This window comes from Oreochromis aureus, linkage group 17, assembly GCF_013358895.1.
Source record: "Oreochromis aureus strain Israel breed Guangdong linkage group 17, ZZ_aureus, whole genome shotgun sequence".
In the NCBI taxonomy this organism is placed as follows: Eukaryota; Metazoa; Chordata; class Actinopteri; order Cichliformes; family Cichlidae; genus Oreochromis; species Oreochromis aureus.
Genome location: NC_052958.1, coordinates 18473712 through 18493170, shown reverse-complemented (window position 1 = coordinate 18493170; position 19459 = coordinate 18473712). Strand labels below are relative to the sequence as shown.

Sequence of the window (19459 nt, the reverse complement as noted above, 5' to 3'; positions counted from 1 at the left end):
CCTTTTGTAACACACATTACCACTCAGCCCTTTAGTTTCATTCCAACTTTGTGCCAACAATTTGTCAAAGGGCATTTCTTGTGTTAACACAAGTGTACAAAATGCTGTAATGTTTTTTCTCAAGGTGTGGGAGAACTTGACAGGTCTTAACCTTAATCCTGTCAAACATCTTCAGGAGTGAATTTGAAACCTGTTTCCAAGAATGTACACAAAGCAAACCAGAATGACTAGACGCTGCTCTCTCATCATATGATAATAATATAATGGTTTCTGAATGAGATTTTCGTATCCACATCTTTATTTTTCTCTGTTTTTTATTAATATCAAACCTTGCCAATTCAACTGCCTGAAGTTATTCATAATCACAGTTGCACAAGGAGCTTTGGATTGGTCAGGAAAGAACTGTAAGAGATTGCAAGGCCCAAGAAAAGAATAGCAGAGTAGAGAGGAAATGGGGGTGGAGGGGAGCACTTTAAGCACGGGGAGGCACAGACAGTTGAGTCATATTTCAGGCCTGATTGGAACTGACAAAGTGTTATTGGAGGACTCAGTCCCCACAGCATTGTTTGCTTTAGAAAGTCAGGGCCAGATTTATTATGACTGAAAAACATTAGAGAGATCGGAAGTGGGGACAGCGCAGGGAGCACGGCATGTCTGTCTGCACACAGAGAAAAGGAACTTTAGAGGGCTCATATGGAGATGTATTAGGCCAGATCTGACATTTTATGCCATTCATAAAATCTTTTAAAACTATGCTGTTGAAATGTTAATGCAGTCAAAGGAATCACAGAATATGGTTAATATAAAGCTTTCGGTGCCCCCAGTCTGTAGTTCTGCATTAGTCCACTCATGGAGATAAATGGCTGCCATTTGCCACGTGTTATGGCTATTGGAGTTGAGAGGCTGAGAAGACAAATGCATACATCTGAGTATACATTCTTTGTATACCATCCAAAATCAAAACTCACTAAAAGTGTACACTTTAACTAACCATACATTGTGTAATAATTGGTTATATTATTAATTATTCCCAGCAATGGTGTCAGAGACTGGGAGCAAAAAGTTTTCAGTTTCTGCCTTTTCCCCTGTGTATTGTAGTCAGTAATGGAACAAACAACCCTGGCTTTTTCAACCGTAACCATAACTGTGCTCTAAAAACCCTGCAAGTCAGCAGAGACAGATGGATTTGGGAGTTTTAAGGAGGCTGCAAATCATCAGTTGTCAAAGCAGGCATCTTTACATTGTTAAATTATTTTAAACAGTACTGCAAAGCTAGGTAAAGTGGCACTTGGCTTATACTCTTTTTGTTCATATCTACATTAAGTTTACTTACCTTTTGTTTCATTTTCTGAACCTCTGAAACTTTCCGTCTGACTGAAATGAGCATAACATAATTAATACACTGGTGTGTGGTTATCTAAATCCCAGATACTTTTGACTATATTTAGTTTCATTTTTGTTATCATTATCTTGCTATATAATATTTGTTTCTGCCAGTCAAGGCTTTTGCAGGTGCTGTACCTCACAGACCCCTGTTTACTGTTTGTGTTGTTGTTGAAAGGAAAAATTCAACCTTCACTCCAAAACTTCTAAAAAACCAACCAAACAAAAAAACCCACCAGATGTGCTGCTGTATTCATATCGATCATTAGTTCCCGTCTGTCACCATATAGTGTAAGTATTCTTGAAATTACAAATGTGACGAATTCTATTTATGAGGGCTAAGAAATTCTGTATTAGAAGTAAGGAAGGTTTGAAGTAGCACAAACACTTGCTGACTCCTGAGATCTGGAGTTCCATCAGGAATATATTCAAAGTTTCGTGTTTAAGCACTTTTTTTTTCTTTTTAGAAATTTGCACTCATTTTGGTTTTCTATCACTGCTAAAGCTTTCTAGCTTTGAAAAGTTTAGATCATATTAAGAGCTTCCACATGAAAGGTTTTTTTTCTTTCTTCAGCTAGTTAGCATCAGCTAAGCTATTCCAGCCTCACTATCTCTTAAACATTGTTGGAATTTTGCTTGTTCATTGTGAGAATTTATTCTAAATTAAACCACTTAATTGAATTTGTTAACATCTAGAGTCTTAGCAATGCTGTAAGGTTTCTGGGAACAGAACGGTGAGAGTATGCTAGGCCATCTTTAGATTGCTAGCTTAATGCTAACTTCTAATAGTCTATTCAGAACAAACACAAAGCCATTACTTGTAATTGCAAAACTACAGTTGCCTGAGTATTTTGCAACCCCTAGATATTCCCACCTAACAGCTAACACAGTATGAGAACTAATTAAATCTAAAGTAGATCATTTAACAGCAGTGTTGGGACTAACGCGTTATTAAGTAACGCGTTACAGTAACTACGTTATTATTGTGGTAACGAGCACGGTAACTAGTTATTATGCCGAAACCAGGAACGCGTTACTCGTTACTGGGATTTAGATAGGCTCGTTACTCGTTACTTCGTGTGGTGGATATCGCGGAGCTTCCACAGATTCAATAACATTAACAAGTGGTGGAAGCCAGCAGGTGGATGAAGGAAAAGGGAGGCAGGAAGAGAGACCCGAAGCGGCCGCCGGTCCGAGTGTCAGGTGACCTGAACTTCAGGTAAGAAGTTATGACCTGCAGTCTATCTGGGTCAGATATAAACCAAGTTTAGGTGGAGTTTATTTTCGGTATGCTGACATTTTCGTACTGCGTGCTAGCTAGCATGACGGAGTTTCTATACAGCTGTGTGGGTGCTATGTTACTGATGTTGAACTTTATTTTGTTCATACGGTTAATTATTAGAGTTGCCAACCGTCCAGTAAAAAACAGAATTGTCTCGTTTTCAGAGAAAATATTACGCGTTTCGTATTGAGGTGAAAAGGAACACAGTTTGTCCCGGACTTCAGCTACAATGAAAAAGACACAAAGCTGAAGCTGCACAGCTGCCTCTTCTTCACTCATTCTCTCCTCTCCTGTTTCTACTTCAGTCACGAAACTGATCAATGATCAGCTGATCGGCTTTTCTCTCTTGTTTGTTTATTGCCCACTTTGCGCCAGAAAGAGGAAACCAGCGGATGTCGCGTTAAACAACAGCAGCACGTTTAAGCTTGATCAGGTGTTGTTAGAATTTATTTAATATTAATTTCTAGTATCAGCTGATGTTTGCTGGAGCCACAGCTGTAAAGCTGCTGGTCATGATATCGGTTTGGATATCTGGTGAGAGGGAAACATGCAGATGAAACCAGGAGATGTCCTTACTGAATCATCAGAGCTGAACAGGTGATGGAGAAACAGGTTTACCTTTTAGGTGACAGGAATGAGTTGAAGGGAAGTTATGAACTGTTTCTGAGAGACAAATAACACCAGGATCCTTTTCTACGTAGCTGACAGCTGGTAACTGTGCAGGGGCGGGTCTAGCAAAGTGTTGCCAGGGGCCAGGTAGGGCATTAACAGGGAAAGGGGGGGCACAAGGAAATACTTTTCTTTATTATTCTCATTTAAAATGTCTCGCTTTTAAAAAAATAATTATCCGAGTCTTACAACAAACAATTGATAGATTGATACATATATACCATCAGAACAGTGCACATCACTGTCACAACAGTGTTTATTTTCATTCAAAGGCTTTATGATTTTTCCTATAATGGTGGGCGGTCTCTAGTCAAAATGCCGGGATGATTTTTTTTTGTCCCAGTCCAGCTCTGTATGCAGCTCATCTGCAGTCTGGTGTTACCTACATCTTCCTATTCAGAAGGCAGAATTTCCAAGTTCTGAGTACAATCAAAAGCACCACGACTGCAGTTTTTGTGTTGGATGTAAAAAGCAGGCTAGAATCATGGCGGCGGTCAACGACGGTCCAGGCGTGGGATTTCTCTCGTGGAAATGTGCACATTATTTTTTCCTTTCTATTGGTAGGTGGCACAGTGCACTTGTGGCAAGTAAGCAAGATAGAAGACTGGCAGTCTGGCTGGGTATCCAGTTACGGAAGCAACACATTAACAAGAGAATTCTGAGTAAAACCAAAGTTACTTTCCCTAGTAACTAGTTACTTTGAAAGTAACGAGTAACTTGAAGTAACTGAGTTACTTTTTTAGAGAAGTAACTAGTAATGTAACTAAGTTACTAATTTAAAGTAACTTACCCAACACTGTTTAACAGTAACATTTTTCATAACCTTTCAGGAAGTCCTACGATTTTGCTTACTTTCTCTGAGTCCTCGCTCTGTATGTAAATAAATTTTAATAATATATCTGGCTGATCTCAAATAGAGACTCATCTTGTCCCGGCATCAGGAAAATCAAGAGTCTATGATGGTCAAACAGGGTAAAAATGTGAAATACTTTCAGCTTGTGTGGCCACATTTTTGTTGCCTGGTCAGAATTTGTGTTGATTCACATCTGTTTAAAGTGTGAAAAACTCTGCTTTGTGTTTGATCTGAACACACTATACGTCATATCAGGCTCATAACCTTTTTTCTTCTTTATTGTATTCATGCATACTGGGATGCTACATTTGAACTATCTGAGTAAAACAGATACCCTGACTACTATAGTGGAGTTGAAGGATTTTTTTGGCACCTTAGTGTTAGTTTGGCTTTGAAAACCAGCGGTGCTTTTGGACCTTGGCTGAAACCCCAAATTGCCTGAAGTAAATGGAATCTGTTGGAAAAGTGCATGTTGCTTGCGCAGCCTTTTCCTGTCTATATATACACCGCTTAAAATTTAAAAAAAAGTATAAAACAATGACAACCAGAGCAGGGCGCTGTCATCCTGCGATCACACATGTTTTGATAGTTAATGGACAGCATGGAGAGACTAAGCTCACTGTATTTGAGTAACCTCTTCCTGACCCCCGCCTCACCACTCCTCTCCTCACACACTGGGACAGCGAGCAACAACGAGTAAGAAGTGAAGGAAGAGGGAGAGGCGGCGGGGCCACAGCAGCGCTTTTGGATCCTAAATAAAAGAAGGCTCTGTTTGTCTTGGCTTTAATGTGTCCACACAATGCTGTGGCACAGACAGCCAGAATCAGCTGACAGCTACAAAGTGTCCATTTAATACTCCAATGTTAATTCGGTTAAATTACAGATGCTAAGCTCGCGAAAAATATTTTGAATCCCGTGTGGAGGAATATACAGTTTGAAATTTGTTATTGAATAAAATGTATGCATAACAGCTGAAAAAATAATAATACTTTAATAATATTATATTTATTTCTTTGCCCTAATATTACAGGGAGGTCAGTGCGTGTATGTCTGTGGGACACAATAAAATATTTTAATGCCATCTTATAGTTTAAATACTTTATTAATTATTATTATTACTTTTATTTTGGAATATAAATCGAAATTAATTAACAAAATACAGGAATTGGTAAGATAAATGATAAAATACATCATTTTCTGTTCAGAATAAACACCTGATGCACGGTGAGAATTGGGCTCGTTTTTTTCTAAGCATGCATCACATAGTCTAACGTGTTTAAAGACTGCAGGCGGCAGATGAATTGACGACGGACTAGAGGGTTTTTAAAGACAAAATAGACAGAGATGATTTCAGCGACACAAAAAATAGATGGAGATGCAGAGATCAGAACCGAGAACGAGTGTGGGAGGAAAAGAAGAGGAGTGGGCTAAAGGGAAAGAAAGAGAAATAGGCTGGCAGATGAAAGCTGTGGCACAGTGCAAAGCTCTTTTGCAGGAGAGAAATCCAGCGGGTCCTGAGCAGGTGGTGAGAATGCCAAGAACTGAGCTGCCTGACAGATGACAGAGAGAAAAAACGAGGAAGGCGATGAGGTGAGGTAAGGAGAAAGAGAGAAAAGACAGTAGGGGCTCTCACATTCTGGAGATCCAAAAATAGGCCAAGACAGATGCCAGTTAAAGATTTTGGAATTCTTCATTTATAAACTCCGTTCTGAGACTTGGTGGTGCAATTATAGTTGTTATAGATATTTTGTTTAACCTCAGTTATCATTCATTATATCATTATGTGACCCTTTTGTTCACACTTCCCATTTTTGGGGGGGGTGAGAGTTCAATCAAGGTGCCACTTCCTAATAATATAAAACCAATTTTCACACTTAAGGGATCTGGTCATATCCGTACATCCTTTGAACCTTTCTCTCCTGTCTACCTCTAAGCAAAAGTAAGGGTGGGGACTGGTTTTTGGAGGAGATAAGTTCACGGTCTGATCCTGTGTGAGGTTCCCTGGCCGGGTCATTGGGTTATACCAGGGTCAGCCTGGATTTGCTGATCTGAGAGAGATTAGCATTATACAATTACTCATGATATGACATGCTAGCACAGCCAGGTGTTAGCTGATGAGCCATAGCTGTTTCCTATAGGGGATTGTGGCCTGATGCAGGATACTTCCGAACACAAGTGAAAGAAGTTTGGGGGTTAATCTCTACTTCCAGAAGAACAGGGTGTAAGGCCCAGAGGCCAGAATCAGCCCAGCGAAGACTCCAATCCAGTCCGCTGGAGTGCATAGATTTTGATATCTCTGGTGTAGAACTATAGCAGGTCAGGTACACAACATTTGATCAGGTTACAGAGATTAACCTGAAAGGTCTATTTAAAATGAAACAATTTCCTTTAGTAGTTTCTTAAATGATTCACTTGATTAAACTCTGGCCTAGACACAGGGTTTCCTGTGGTGTCTGGCAACAGAGTGCTGGCATGCTGTGGGGCCTCTATGCATCAAATGTGGGCATCACAGAACAGGTTCGCTCATTTGTCGTTATCTTTGAGTCTTTGCTTGACAGTATTTGCGATGTAGATCATTTTGTGTGACTGAATTGCCCCTTTAACAATTCAGACACTGATCTTCGTCACCACCCAAGCTTCATTTTTCTTTTAGCAATTTCTGAGTTTGAAATTGGAACAAGACAAGCAAAAGAAACTCTACAAAAAGGAAATCTCAGAAGGATTATGATGAGAAGGAGAGAGAGAAATTGAATGTGTGGAGCCGACTGGTTGTTTGACCTTTGACCTGGGCGTCGGTCCAAGTTGGTCCAGACGGGCAAACAGGCACTGTTGGTTCTGGCTGACACCGGCTCTGATATATGTTTTCCTGGAACCAGAGAGAAGGAAGTTGAGGCTTTTAAAATAGAGTGGATATAATTTATTTTTAATATACTGGAGTTTGGATGGTTTGCAGAGCATTTTGATTCTTTGAGTGCAGTTCGTGCCATGAACACTGCTCTTTTAAGACTATAAGTTAAGTAAATAACAGCTGCAGACTGCTGTTTTAAATCCCGCTTCTTTAAACCTCTCGTCCTCGACCCTATAAGAACACTGTATGTTTAGTGTGTATAAGGAAGGAAACGGTAAAGCACAAGGCATTACTGAAGGCTCTCAGTGGTGCAGATATTGTATCTGTCACGGTTTGCCCTCTGCAGTCATCAGCACATACAGAATTGACCTTTGCGCCACACACTCATGTTACTTCCACTTTATCCTGTAAAGAAATCGGCCAAAGTGAGGGATGTGGGTTTGTTACCTTTTAAAGAACTGTGGGAATGACCCAGATAAGTTTTGGGTCACCAACCTTTCCTGTGAAGTTACTACTGTGCATCTTATGGCTTTAAAAATCTGCTGCTGTTTGTTGTTGCATCCAAATACGGTTGTTTCTAAAAAAAAAAAAAAAAAAAAAAAAAGGATGGATAGGCCAGTTTCGAGATTTCCGAGTCCAGTCTGGTAGTGAACAGGGAGAACAACCCAGCCTTTACTATATGACCTTTGGACTAGCGGCTTTACTTCTACTGTAGATAGATCATGACATTGTGTTGACACTGCACTCTAGAATCAAATTATCGAAAGAAAGAATAACTTACCAGGAAGCCTCTAACACGAATTCCCTTTAATCCAGGATTTTATGATTTGCACGTCAGAAAACACTGCAAGAAAAAGGCAAATGCAAACAATACTTGAGCCCTTACAGCAGTCATTCTGATGGTTCTACAAAGTCCCTCTTGTTGGAACACCTGGTTGTTTAAGGGGGCTCCTCAAGGACCTTGAGGTCCACAGGCCAAGCCTGGAGATTCCTTAGCCCAAGCTCCAGGGCCACCACGTCTTTTGTCCACAGAATGGCAACACTGCTCAGATTCCTCGCTCCTATTCCCAGCTCAGTAAGAGAATACCCCAACTACATGGGGTCCAAAGAGTGGTCATGACCACAAGTGCATGTGAATGCATGCATTTATGTGTGTGTGTGTGTGTGTGTGTGTGTGTGCGCACACGCGTAAGTTAGTGTGTGTGTGTTGTGTGTTTGTTGATCTCTGTCCTTAATTGAGTAACGAGGTGGATGTCCTTGTGCTGCAGCTGACTGGAGCTCAATAGCACACCTGCATGACTGATGTTGATGTAAGAAGTGCACCGCCCTGACCCCTCACCCCCATCTTTTGGCTTGTAACTGTAAACCTGGAAATACAGGAATACAGCAAGGATGTAGCAGACCTCCTAATGTAGGCCCACTGTGTGGGTGTATGAGTAAATTTGCATTGTATCTATATCAGGCTGTGCATGAGAACACGTGTTCTAGGTATGTGGTTGGATCATCTGGATTCCTTTTACCTTGAAGCTTCAAGGTAGCGCTTGTTGATTGAAAACGCAAAACTTCCTACATGGTTGAACAATAGTGTCAGAGAACCAAGCCCAAGGTTCAAACAAAGGGCCCAGGAAGCCTACAAAAGACTGTTTGGCAGCTTCAAACATGTGAAGCCAGCTGTGAACGACATTAGGCTGTGACGCCAAAACCCCTGAGAGTTATATTGTACAGTATGTTTGAGACGAGAACTCGGAGACAAACTCCACGCCTGGCCCAGCTGTCCCTTTAAGAGCTGGGTTATTACTGGCTTTATTGTTATTACTGCCTGTTTTTTAAAGGGGGAAGCCGAGCTGGGGGAGTAATCCGCCCGTCAGCACTCACATTAATGGCCTAATTGGTCTCTTCTCTCACAGTCAAAATGCAGACCTCAGCCTTACGGAAATGCTAAGCCCTCAGAGCCCCTTCGTGCTTAAATACCCAAGAAATGCATGATGTTTCTGCAAAGTGGGGCTGTCACTAACTTTCTTTCTCTCATTCACATTGTTGCCATTCTCTGATTTTTCTCCTCTCTTTTCTGTTTCTTTCCATCATGTTATGTGTGATTTGTGACACCAACTCAGAGGGAACTTCAGCGGGTTTAACCTCAAGGTTTAAAATGAGCAATGCGTTGTCAAGCGGAAGGCTAATATTTCTACATGTGAGAAGTAGCATAAATGTATATTTTTTAAATGGCCCACTGGGGTGAGAACTTTTAATAGAAGGATTTTTTTTTTCTTTTCAAATACAGTTTACTTAATTTGTCGTCAAGGGTTGTTGCTAGGCTCCTAAGCTGTTATATACTTGGTAAGTTGACATGCTCTTACTCTGCACGACCTGCAGTATCATACCATGCATACAAATGATGTAACAATAAATTTGATGGCTAAATCTCATCCCTTTCTTGTCTCGCTGACATCCATTGGTACAATACCACCACAGACCTGTAAATGTGACTGTAACATGTGCAGTTTACTGATTACTACTTCATATGATTTAATAGGCATCAAAGTTCAGGTCATTCATTTCACTATCACTGCTGCATCCCAAATACAGCTTCACTCCTGGCCTGCTGGCTGTTGGGGGGGATTCAAGTGGAGCAGTTTAAGGTGTTAATGCCTTGCTTGAGGGCACAATAGCAGGTGGTTTTTCATGGGGGAGTCCCTGGATGACATCAGAATCCACCACTTCAAATCTGCAATTTAGTGTCCCTTGTCAATTCTCAGTATAATTCCCAAACTTGCCTCAAGCGTCCTTGTATGTCCTTGCAGGAGACTTTCCCCTTGATGGATGATGTAACACAAATTAGAGTTGATGCAGGTCCCTTGCAGAACGTATCACAATTTTTCTCTCTGTCCACCTTTCCCCTCCACGTTTAGGCACCAACTAAAACACCACTTTCAGTCTGTTAGCTCCGACTATTAGTTTTATAAATGATCCTCCCAACATTTGTTCCAAACACAATCATAGTTTCTGGAAACACTTGAGATGTGGCATCATGCTCCGACTTCATCCCTCATAATCTAATTGTTTAGATGATGTGAAACATTTTAAAAGTTCCAAGTATCACTCCGGGAAGCTTTCCCCACGAGTCGTGAGCGGGAGAGGTCAGCCACAGTGTGAACGCAGCTATCTGCAGACTGGGGTTAGGCGGCTAAATGAAGAGATTAGTAGAATGTGAACTGCCACAGGTGGACGCAGTTATTCTATCATTTCCTAAACTTAATTAAATCAGTGACAGAATGAGACCGACTGCGAAAACAAGGAGCCATCGACACCTATGGAGCTAACCTTCGGCATAACTGACTTTTCAGTGGTTTAATTTTCAATTTAGTTCCTTCTCCTGCTTCCCTTTAACCAGCTGAAAAAGTAGCACACACACACACATACACACACACACACACTGGTGCTTCCTTACCAGATCTGCCAAGATGGAAGGTTAGGGGTTCAAGGTTGGAGGTTGGGGAGGTGAGGGACCAAAGCTCACTTAGCTGCTTAGCAGGTTTGTGTGTATGGTTGGGCGGGGGTTTGAGGAGAGCTCATGTGTTAGTGTAACTGAAGCTGTCATCCAGCCCCAGGGTCACCTCCCCAAAGCATGCCGGCTGTCTCTTTTAATAGACTAAACACATATGTCTCTCTATAGCAACATATGATGAAGAAGCAGAGGAGTGAGGGGGAGTCTAGGAGGGAAGAGCGAGGATTGATTCATAATTGGCCTGTCACAATTTTCTAATGGTTAATGGAAATTGACACTAACATGAGATGTTGCCATTTGGCCACATGTCACACCATTCTTTGCCTGGTATAGTCTGCAACCTCTTTCCTGCAGCCACAGTCATGTGCTTGTGAATTCATCTGAAATGTCAATCAGTTAATGACTGAAACCAAGAAAACCAACTCACCCCTTTTTGGTTAACACTTTCTGTGACTAGCACTATACATATTTATAGCATGCATAATGAGACAACCAAGGGAAAAGATTAATCTCCCTCTTAATGATGGTGGCTGATGCAAAAGCGCCATGTTTGTTGCGGTTCTAAAATGTAGTTACATATAAACATATATATATACACATATATAACGTTAGAAGCATCGTTTCACTTGATCATGTTCCAATTCAAATGTAGACTTATAAATATATATATCTAAATATCATGTGTCAGAGTGATCTTTATTAACGAAATCTATTTCACCTGTACTTTCACTTTAAATGATTATTAACTTGTCAGCCTAATCCAGCAGTAAAAATCTGTAACATTAATAGAAGAGTTGGAGTCCAGAGGGCAGCATCCTAAAAGATGAAAAGCGTTGCACTCTTAGCTTAAAAGTATTTATCCTGCTCAGTTGCATGCTTGATCAGATCTTAGCCGCACCAGTCTACTTATGTTCTGAGAAAACGGTAAGATTAGCATAAATATCTCCTTAAAGCCTATGAATAAGGCTTTATGTAGAAAGATGATGTGCTTTCCTTTCACCTTCAGAAATGTTTTGTGAATTTTACCACCAAGCCTATCCTTGTTTTCATCTGTGTTATTGCTATTATGTCACTCTAATGCTTACGCAGGAGCCGAACATGAGAAAGAATGAAAGGAGGAAGATTGACATCAGTGTAACAGGTTTGAGGTAGTGAGTAAAAAGCATCTATGCACAACAGTTGAGTAGTAGTTCAGTTTTTGTTTGACACACAGACACAAAAACTATCAAAGAAATCTAAAAAGGCATAGGTGAGAATGGGATTTAAATGTGTCTAACACTCCAAAGAACTTGTGATATGCAAAGTAATGAGTTTATTTTCAATATTAGTAAACAAGATTTTCTCATGATGCATTACGTATTTAACGGACATTAATGGCTCTTTAACATTCAGAAATGACTGAAATGTACCTACAAAACAAATCAGTTATTTCAAGCTTATTTTTTTAGTTACATCTTAGCATTTCTGTCAGACTCCATTATCTGTGAAGTTACCCGCATTCTGCCATTTAAAGCCAATTTCTTAAAATATTTTTTGCAGTGAAATGAAAAACTTAGTCAAAAGCATATCAAGGTGGCAGGAGAAAATGTCACTTTGTTCAAAACAGTCTTAGTCAGGTCCTTCAGACAAATGTCGTTGCTGATTGGTTAAACGCATTGCGTGGTTTAGTTTTATCTAGCTGTATAGCTATGATGGTCATCTCCGGTTCATGCCAGCTAAAAGATAACCAGTGTGACGATCTTCAAAACATCCCTGCACCACATATAACTTTCCCTAAGCATTCTTTGTGCTTATCAAAATGTATCTTTTTACACAAAATAGTTTGTCTAACCATCAAAGCTCAACACCTCCGTGCTTTATGACTCATTTTGGTGAGTTTAAGCATTGATGGCATAAAATGCCAGCTTTTAATAATCTTCAAACTGGCTCAGGATGCAGATATAAGAAAATGGGTAAAGTGCAGTGTTACCGTTCAACGGGACTAACTGACGAATAATGAAGTAAAGGTGCAGACCAGCTGCTGCTGATTTTTTTTTTTTTTTTTTTCACCAGCAGTACGCCGCAGTACACCAGCAGTACCACCAGTAAGGGTCCAGAAGTGATTCAGAGGAGCCTCCACCCCATCCCCACCCCACATATCCCCCTGTCAAACAGGCAATAGTCTCTTCAGAGAGCTGCTGGCTGGCTGCGCTGTTGAACTTGGCCTTGCCATCACTCCAGGGTAACCCAACACCCAGCACAGAGGGGCCTGATAGACCCATGGACGAGGAGGGGGTTGGGAGGGCAGAGGCCCTCTGGGACACAGAGTGCATTTCAAACCCATCAGTGTCAGTTAGTTCACTAAGTGGTGACATAATCACCATCGCCATGGCTGCTCCTCTGGGAGAGCTAGGCAAGGAGGGAGAGGTGGTGGGAGCTCCGGGCCTCCTCCCCCTCTTCTGGTCGTTGTGCTTGTGAGAGTTTGTGGGTGGTTTCAATGAACTGTCTGCTTCTGTACTTTTGTCATAGTTTTATGGTATTATTATAAGCATACTGTATAAAATGCAACACTCAAACCAATATAAAATAGAGGCGGACACCTAAAAAGCCACACTGTGTATTGAGGGAGCTTCATCAATAGTTTAGCATTATTCAGGTTATCAAATGAATACATTCAGATCATACAACTTTAACTTTAATAAAATGTATCTCAATATAAATCAGTTTTCAAATTTAAAAATTCTGCAGCAAAAGGTCATTGGAGTGATATAATAATAAATGACATGCAAATCTATGCAAAACATTTAAAGAGATTGATAGACTCAGGGCACTACGGACTCTTCAGAACATACAGCTCCTGGTACCCTATAAGGATAAACACAGTAAGAACTACGTAACTTTAAGGATCTTTTTTTCCTTTTTGTATTCACACTGCGAACAGAAACTCTACCCTGATGTATCAAGCGACTGCCATTTTTACGTGTTGGTCGCCTAAGCAGTGCTTTTTAGACCATCGTCTAAATGTTGCAGTTGTGTACTGTCACCAGGGGGAGGAACAACTGCTCTATGAGGCTACTGTTTGCTTTCGTGTTGGTCCTTTGGTTTAGCCCATGCAAAGGAGAGCAGCGAAAGCCTAATTTACAAAGACTTAACTAAGGCTTCCTTTGTAGTGAAGCGAAACTGAGTGTTAAAAACAGCAGCCATTGTTTGTGCTTCACATGCATGTTTTTTGATCTTTGATTATTTCTTCGTGCTTCTTCCTCTCTGTGGTGAACTCTGCTATAACTCTCTTCCTGTTCTAGTCCACTTTTCAACCAGTCAGCATGCTACCTAGCGTCATTACTGCCGGGCTTTGCGCTGTTGGGCATTTTATTTTATTTTGGATGAGTATGTTCATGTAGAATTCATACCCAGAATCTTTCTCTCTACATAGCCAAATATCTGTGCAAACCTATCTGTGTAGCTTCTCAGTCATCCAGGTCATGGTAGTCTTAAGAACTTGAAAAGAAAGCAACCAGACTTCTTTAAGATCTGTTTTTTTGTTGTTGTTTTTTTAAAATATTTTTGAAGATCTCTTATCCAAGAGGCTTCTTCAGTTCTGAAAAGGTTTAGAACTGAAGATGCCTCGTGGATGCGAGGGGAAACATCTTTAAAGAAAAAGACTTGAAGAAATACGGTATCTTTCTTTTCAAGCTCTTAAGATCTGTGCCGATACAAACAATGACTTCTGCTTTAGCCAGCTGACAGAATAGCGACTACATCAACATGATAGAGGACTTCTATATTGGAGCTATGTGCTAACTGTGTGTGATCAAAGGAGACAGGGGGTTGAAAGCACCAATGTTATAGTTTTATCAGTCATTATGTTATGATTGACTATTTTGTTTTGAAGTCTATAAGCCAAAGAACCTTTAGCCTCCAGAAGCCTTATCTTTCTCCTCTAAGGTTATGAAAGTATTGACTTCACGGTCTCTGCAGTTCTCTAGGTTTTCTTCATTTTTTGAAATTATCTGGTGTTTACACAGCTAATGTCATAGTCCTGCTATTTAACGTTTTTTAGCCCCCCCCCCCCAAAAAAATATGCCATTTGCTGGTGCTGCTCTGCTAAAAGGTTTGCCTGGAGAGTACCTACACTCTGAGTCAGGGTTCTAAGAGCTTCGATTGTCATTAGTTCCTGCAAAGCGGTCACAGAAAAGAGGGGGAATTTCTTCAAAAAGTAATTAGATATGAAATAATTCTTGTGGTCTGAAGACACCTGTAGGCATGTGAAGCAGAAGAGTCACATGCTGAAATTTGGGAAAAATTGTTGTATGCTTTAACTTTTTTTTTAAACTAAAACAGAACTTGCAACTACAGGGGACTGAATATACTGGAGCACAAAGAGCAGCCCTATTTTAATAAAGTAAAGTAATAATATGGGGAGTAACTTATGGTGCCTCAACATTCATTTTCATGTATAAGTATTTTCAATAATGTACTGTACTGCAACACTTCCTGTTTTTTTTCTTTTAAAGATAGATTTTCCTACCTTTTAAGCCTACAAGGGTTGGTTTCCATTCATTAAACATTAAACTAACTTTCAGTGATCTGAAACTTGCTTCAGTTGTGTTTTGACTGAACATCCTGGAAAATAGAAGAAAACAATTTAAATTGGCTTTTTTAAAAGAAAAGTTTATTAGCATTAATGTTAAGTAACATATATGTCACTATAGGTGATGGACCACAACATCGCACCCAGGTTTAAACAGCACTTTCACGTGCAAAGACACTTCAGTTAGCGTTAGAACAAGTCACTTGGCAATAGAAGTAAGTGAGTAAGAATTGCTAAAAACAATCTGCAGTAAATTCCACTTGATATTTTATTGTTCTACAACTTTGCATCAATACTCTCTGGAGGAATTGACGTTTTTGCGTTTAATTTATTAGATCTTACGTTGAAAGTTCTAGTTAAATATAATCTGGTAATGTATGCCTAAACAACACTTGCCAATATTCACATTTACCACATGTTAAATATTTTACAACTTTAAGAACTTCAACTTTTCATGTTGAGTTAATGACTGTACCGTTGACAACATAAAATACTCCTAATGAAGTCGCTCTTGAGCAACGATATGTGGCAGTGAGTTCGCCACTGTTTTGCTTCCTGTTTCAACCACATGAATAGTGAGGAAACTATCAGGGCTGTCACAGGAAGACAACAAGTATGATCCAAATGACTGGCAATACTTTTCACAGAGAAGTTGAAAGCAATGCTGTTTTTCACATCTCACCTACATGTTTCCATTTCAAAATCTGAAAAATAAGGGGCTTGTACATCACTCTGCACCTCCGTCCTTCCTACTGCCACTGTTAAAAGGTTGCAGGTCACCTTACCTTGCAGTACTGTGTAGTTCTCTTCCATGAATTTTTCAAAAAGACAGTAATGACTCAAATGATTTCTCTTGCACACTCAGATCTAGAAATACAGAGGAAATGCACAATTTGCTGCACACAGAGTCGAGCTCTCCTTCCCAAGAGATAGATGTGACTTAATTGGATCATTTTAGGTTAACATTTCTATTTACCTTGGCTACGTTAGCAAGCACATAAGTACTTTATTATAAAATGTGTTAATGTAAATGTTGATGTTATTGTTCATGTGAGTTCACTAAGCTAACCATGACCGAAAACCTAACTTCTTGTTAATACGTGTTGTAAATCAGTGTTTCATAGTTTTTTTTAATAAAACACTACAAACCACGATAAAGTTATTTAATTATTTCATAAGTCAATAAATAACATTCTCATCCATGCTGCCTATCACGTTAGTACCAAATATTGCAGCAAATGGCTTCTCTATTTCAGAGAAGGTATTACTCATTAGGCTGAAAATTTGACAGTAAAAATAAAAATTCTGTTTGCTGATCATTTTCATGTCAGTTTACTTTGGTTTCTTTTGAATTACACATTTAACTCTCAGTCACCAGAATAGATGGGATAGGAAAGACAAACATGGAGAACAGAGGAGGGATAGTGGATATGCTGGGAAAAGGATGCTAAATATGGAGCTGCCAAGCAGGAGGGAAAGAGGAAGACCTCAGAGGAGGTTCATGGATGTAGTGAAGTGGACGTGCAGAGGGTTGGTGTGACAGAGAAGAATGCTAGGGACAGGATAAGATGGAGGTAGATGATCTGCTGTGGTGACCCCTAAAGGGACCGGTCGAAAGAAGAAAAAGAAGAATTTACATCCCAAATAATGAAGTTGGTTCGAGTTGAATCAGCTTAAAAGAATTCACAGTGTAACATGTACAGGTGTGCCATGGCAGGAGTCTAATGGTTCCAGAGATAGAGATCGCATGAGTGCATTCAAAGTTTAGCATAAAAGACAAAGTGCAACAGTCCAGAGTCAGTCAACCTGATTTAAGGGCTCAGCTCTCACAGCTACAGCAACCCAGAGACCCAGGTTCATTTGCCAGGAGCTGTGCTGCCAACTGCCAAAACATATTACCAAACTCCAAAGCACTGGGCAGAACAATCTAAGTAGATATAAGCCAAGCTTAGGTAGACTGGAAGAAAGCCATTAAGGAACAGGGGCAGCCCAAATTCCATCAAAAATGTGCCACAAGGTTGGTCCATGGTGCAAAAACACATTTACAACTGGCCGTGTTGGTGATGTCCGGAGTGGTAGAATATTTTACTGCTATTATTTGCTGCTATTTTTATAATCATCATTACCATTTCATTATTTTTCATTATTTTTGGATTTCCCCTCGATATCTGAACCTTAACAGTGAGTGAAGAACTGTTGCAGCACCAATTTCCACTTTTTGTTAGTCTAAGTGCAGTTGGTTCTCTACTCAATCTCAATAGTTTGAACTCTTGCTTCCTTGAACACCTATTCAGGGTAACCTTTGTTTCTCTTCTCTCAACCGAGCGATTGGCCTCCTTTGATAATAAAATGAATGGGTGTGCATCAGTCTAACCCAGAACCCATTCTAATGCTCAACCAACCACATCTTTATTGATATATAACGTGGTGTCAAAATCATTAAGGTTACAGGGAAAATCATCAAATGTTATTGTTATGAAAGAGTTAAAGACCTAAATTGTGTCTAGAATGTGAAACAATAACCAAGGTTAGCACTGAATGGCTGATCAAATTGTGATCAAAAGTCCTTAAATTTTGTAATTATTAAAAAGCATTGTGCAAAAACTGTTCAAACTGAGTCAAACTGGAGAAATAAACACAGAGGAATAACTATTTCTTGAATAGGGTTGATTCAGTATTTCCAAAATATCCTCTTTTACAGTAAATTGGGAGGGTATACAGTTTAATTGCCTTCTAAGTGTGCAAGTACAAGTGGTTAGCATTAAAGGGCACGTATTACCACCCATGTGTATTTCTTTGACATTTTCTAATAATTGCATGCAGATTTGTGTGACTCATACCACTTTGAAACAGATGTTTTCATAATGCTATACCATGAAATGGTGAGTAAAAGATTCTCACCTATAGGCAGCCATTCATACAAAGATGTGCATGGGATGTTCTGTTCTGTGCCTCATCTTCACTGCCGCTGGTGTACATAAAAAAAAAAAAGTAAAAAAGGCATGAGAAAGTGGCTAATTTTTTTTTTCTTTCTTTCATTCTGTTTTTTCCCTCATATTTTATCTGTTTGTGGCTTCTATCTCTCAACACCCTAACCTAAAGAGAGGTGAGTCTAATCTCAGAGAAGATGGTTATCAAACAGCAGAGCTGTGAGACTTCACTTTGTCATTGTACCAAATACAGCTGCCAGTGTCAGCAGTGTTACCTGCATTCCCACACATAGTGATCTTTACTTGATTTTTCCACTGCTCAGTCATTTCCAAATGACTGGGATGAAATGCGAGCAAGTGTTTGGATGACGTGATCCTCAATAATGCCTCCTCACTCCATCGGCGCTGGCCATCTAACGATGAACAAGACAAAGAAGCTTATCAACCAGAGCAGATAACACGGCAGCCAATTAAGATATGCTCTCTCTATCACACAATATGCATTCACTATCGGTATCAAAGGGTCAGGAAAAGAGAGTGAAATGAATGAGATCGGTAAACGAAGAAGCCCCTTAACCCGCAGGAAAAGAGTATTTTGAAATGTGTCACGGTGAGATATAAACTGGGAAACGCAATGTGGGAATTTGTTTTGTAGACAACATGCATTTGTAAAGAAGGCATCGGTACACTAGTTTAAAAAATATTGGCCAATACCAGTGTGGTGGGCACTAGATGGCACTAATGAATGCTAATTATAATGATGTTTGCCTTTAATAATAATAATAATTAATTACTTGTAATAAGTCAGTGCCTAGATACTTTAAAGCATTATATAGTATTTGAAGACAATTTCGGTATTGTAGAGCAAATTCAGGATGGTCTTCTAGATATGATTAAAAATGTAAATTATGTTTTCTATATACAGACATAAATGCAAAAATGAATTATACTGAAACTTAAGTCATGAAATATATATAAAAAACAAAAATTCAACTCTTAAAGTATAATTAATGTATATAGTAATGTTTTTTTTTTTAAATTATTACAGTATTTGATCAATGTTGCATTGTATTTCTAGACATATTCTATATTTCTGAGTTGTATTTTGTGCACTGTGTGCGGCAGTGCAGAATGTCTGATGTAAATTACACCTTCTCTGATTTATTGTACATAGTTGGAATTAGTGACCTTTTAAGAACCTTTTGACCTTTTAATGTCATGTCATTATCTTCGCCCTCTCAAATATATTTTTGGAGGTGGCTCTTAGTCAGAACTGGGACTATTTGCAAACTGAATTATAGATTGGCCTTACATTCAGTAATTCCTGGAAGAAAATCTTAAGCTTCTCGGATACAGATTTGAAATAGTGAGGTGTTTTGCTCTTTTTGCTTTCAAGCGTGGGTATTGTTTTTTTCAAAT

General features: G+C 39.5%; 1 long non-coding RNA gene across 1 annotated transcript; it reads right to left on the bottom strand.

The window, feature by feature from the left end:
• Positions 1-5355: 5355 nt before the first annotated feature.
• LOC120433789 lies at positions 5356-18600 on the bottom strand. Its single transcript, XR_005608757.1, has 4 exons — positions 18316-18600; positions 18012-18078; positions 7817-7879; positions 5356-7053 (listed from the first exon to the last, which is right to left on the bottom strand). It is a non-coding gene; the product is annotated as an uncharacterized LOC120433789 (long non-coding RNA).
• Between the last annotated feature and the right edge of the window lie 859 nt (positions 18601-19459).